Raw genomic sequence first — 3,881 nt, 5'->3', positions numbered from 1 at the left:
CCCGCCACAACGCCTGGCCATTTTTTGGTTGCAGCCATCATTGTTGTTTGGCAGGCCCGGGCTGGATTCGAACCCGCCACTTTAGGTGTATGTGGCTGGTGCCTTAGCTGCTTGAGCCACAGGCGCAGAGCCAGGCAAATGTATCTTTAAAAGATTAAAGTTAAAATTAAACATTTCAGTTATGTGTTGTTATGATTGTCTACTTTTCATAGGATTTTATTTAATGAGGACACTATAGATTTAAGACTAAAAGCTTCTTTTCTTTGGAAGAAAGGGCCATTTATATCTTTCTAACCCTTGCACATCATATGGCTCTTAGAACACAAAAGATGTTTAAAATGTTTGTTGAAAAATTGTTATGTCAACAGAGTTGGAAGTAGCTTTTTGTTGTTGAGTCCCTATACAGGGGACTCACCGTACCTGACACCAAAAGTGGAGAGGGGCAGGCCATTTTGTCACCCCAAACGGCGTAGGGCAAACTGAGTCCAGGAGCCGAGTTAAGGGACTGAATATCTAAGGTAATAGAAAGAGCTAGAAAATCTCATCTTTGGTCAACGTAAGAATCAGAACATGAAGAGAATTTACCAAGTTCACAGAAAGTGACAAAGAAGCAAGGGGAGAAAACATGAGGAATTCTAAGCCAGGATAAGTTCATTTGAGGTTCTGTGGCCACACCCCATTCAACCCTTCTCTACTGAACTAAAAGAGGTAATACGGTCTGAGTGAGCTTTGAAGGAATGAAACTGCTAAGCTAGATCTAATGTTATAGGAGTTTATTAGTCAGAGGAAAATGAAATATTTCTTGGGAGAAAATTACTGAGTCATTTTTAGAGTTTGGGATAAACAGGGAGTTTGTGATAAACTTTATTTAGAGGCGTGTAACAGACCAGAACTTCCCACAGTGTATTCTGTGAAATGCAGGGTTGCAATATATTACATTCTCTGTACTACCTGGTATTTACTGGCTGTTTGTCCTCTGTCCCCTCTTCTGAGGTGCCATCTGCACAGGAGAACTGGCTCTTCCTTCCTGTCTTGCTCAGCGCTACAGGTCCACAGTTTTAAATGGCGCCTGGTACTTATTAAGTTCCTCATGAATATTTATTAAATGAAGTTTCAGTGAATTCCTGGAGCACCAGGAACTGGGGCATCACCACCAACAGCAGGGACAAAGGTTCACAACGAGGGTGACAGTTACATACCTAAGAGTCACTCTGAAGCAGAGATAAGGCATCAATGATCCAACCCTTCCCCCCACCGAGTGGGATATTTTTATGTATAAATTGAAAATAAAATGAGCTCATCGTTTGGCCTCCCACAAGGCACTGTGGTAGAGATGGCCAGACGAAGGCCTGGATACCTGGGAAACTAGCAGCTTTATTAGAAACAGGCGGCGTCTCTCTACCGAAGGTGAAGAATTCTCATTAACTATGTCCACAGGAATTCTTGTCTTATTGGTTTATAGCCAAAAAAAAAAAAAAAAAAAAGTTCATTAGCTGGTGAACACAGTTTCAATAATTTTGAAATACAATTTATGAGACCATTTCACGGTACATGTAGGAGTTACTATATCATTCCTCTCTCAATCACTCAAGCAAAAAGACAGAGAATCATTATGTAATCATGTAAGGATTCTTAATGAAAAAGATCACGTTCAGATCATAATCTTTCTGGAAATGACTATGTGGTGAAACTAGAGGAAAAAAGAAAGAGAAAAGAATATTTCTCACCTTTGCATATATGTGGAGAGTGCTGGTTCTCAATCTCCGGAAGTCACCCCAGGAACTTTAAATAATAGACCAATGACAAGCCCTGCCCTAAGCCAATTAACTCAGAATCTCTGGGGTGGAGCCCTAGCGTTAGAATCCTTTAAATACTCCCAGGAAGATTTCTTCTATTTTTTTGTCTTATGGAGATGGAGTCTCACTTTGTCGCCTGGTAGAGTGCTATGATATCATAGCTCACAGCAACTTTAAACTTTTGGTCTCACACGATCCTCTTGCCTCAGCATCCCAAGTGACTGGGACTACGGCTGCTGGCCACAATTCCTGGCTAGATTTTTTATTTTTAGTCGAGACAGGGCTCTTGGTCCTGCTTAGGTTGGTCTTGAACTCCTGACCTCAAGCAATCCACAAGTCTTTGCCTGCCAGAGTGCTAGGATTATAGGCGTGAGCCAGTATGTCCTTCTCACATGACCTCCTTTTAAGAGAGTCAGTCGGAACTGTAGTGAGAAGGCTGGCATTCAAATTTGTGCCCATCTGAAATTTGAATGTTCTACATACCATGTTTTATGTAGAATTCTAATTTTTATAGACTTTTTTCCTTAGGGAATCAATTTACTAATCCAGAAATTGGTTAAGGAAATAATCCCTTCAGAAAGAGTAAGAGCTATTGGAGACAGAATATCGGTATGCATTAGAAAGAGCTGCTGTATACCCAGTCCGATTTTTAAAAAAATCTTTTTGACACAAAGATTATGAGCTGTTAAAATACAGAGTGTCGGCTAGGCGCCTGTGGCTCAAGCGGCTAAGGCACCAGCCACATACACCTAAGGTGGCGGGTTCGAATCCCCAGCCCGGGCCCGTCAAACAACAATGACGGCTGCAACCAAAAAATGGCCAGGCGTTGTGGTGGGCACCTGTGGTCCCAGCTCCTTGGGAGGCTGAGGCAGGAGACTCGCTTGAACCCAGGAGTTAGAGGTTGCTGTGAGCGTGATGCCATGGCACTCTACCCAGGGGGATAGCTTTGGGCTCCGTCTCTCAAAAAAAAAAAAAAATACAGAGTGTCCCCAAAGTTGTCGTACTTAGGCAAATGAGAAATTACAGCTTAATGTGCCTTTATTTACAAAATATAAAATATTCTCTACATGTTGGCCACTTCTTTGGAAAATTTTGCAATATGTGAGTATGGCAACTTTAAGGGGACAGTTGGGACCCTTTAAATTGTCTTGTAAAATGTTGTAAATGACTAAAGGCTCCAGGGAAGACTTCTTCACTCTGAACTGTTGATCTTCATTACTGATTAACTTCTCTCTTTCCTCTATCACACAAAGAATTCGTGACTATTACATAGTCTGAGATGGAATGTTAAATACACTTTTTTTTTTTGAGATAGAGTCTCACTCTGTTGACCAGGCTAGGTAGAGTGCCATGGCCTCAACCTAGCTCACAGTAACCTTAGACTCTTGGGTTCAAGTGATCCTCCTTTGCCTCCCAAGTGGCTAGGACTCAGGCGCCCAGCACAAAGCTTGGCTAATTTTTTTTTTTTTTTTTTTTTGCAGTTTTTGGGCAGGGCTGGCTTTGAACCCACCACCACTGGCATATGGGGCCAGTGCCCTTCTCCTTTGAGCCACAGGCACCTCCCTTTTTTTTATTTTTTATTTTTAGAGACAGGGTCTTGCTCTTCCTTAGGCTGGTCTTGAACTCCTGAGCTCAAGGGATCCACCTGCCTCAGTCTCCCGGAGTGTTAGGATTACAGGCATGAGCCACCGAACCTAAATACACTCTTTTAAATTGAAAAGGAAAAGAGAACAAGTTATACAGGAAAAAATATAAACTAATTAGATTGTTAGAATTCATAAACCAGCCTTCTATAAAACATGTTATAATCCTACTAACTCTCTTTGTTTTCTGCCTTTATAAGCAAGACCTTAACTTTTTTTTTGAATTCTTTTTTCATTTTCATTTTTACTTTTTTATTAAATCATAGCTGTGTACATTAATGCAACCATGGGGTACAATGTACTGGTTTTATATATAATTTGAAATATTTCCATCAAACTGGTTAACATAGCCTTCACCACATTTTCTAGTTATTGTGTTAAGACATTTATATTCTACACTTAGTAAATTTCACATTTACCCTTGTAAGATGCACTGTAGGCG

This window comes from Otolemur garnettii, unplaced genomic scaffold (genome assembly GCF_000181295.1).
Source record: "Otolemur garnettii isolate 467f Iridium unplaced genomic scaffold, OtoGar3 scaffold00057, whole genome shotgun sequence".
NCBI classification, from domain to species: domain Eukaryota; kingdom Metazoa; phylum Chordata; class Mammalia; order Primates; family Galagidae; genus Otolemur; species Otolemur garnettii.
This window is presented reverse-complemented; position numbering follows the sequence as displayed.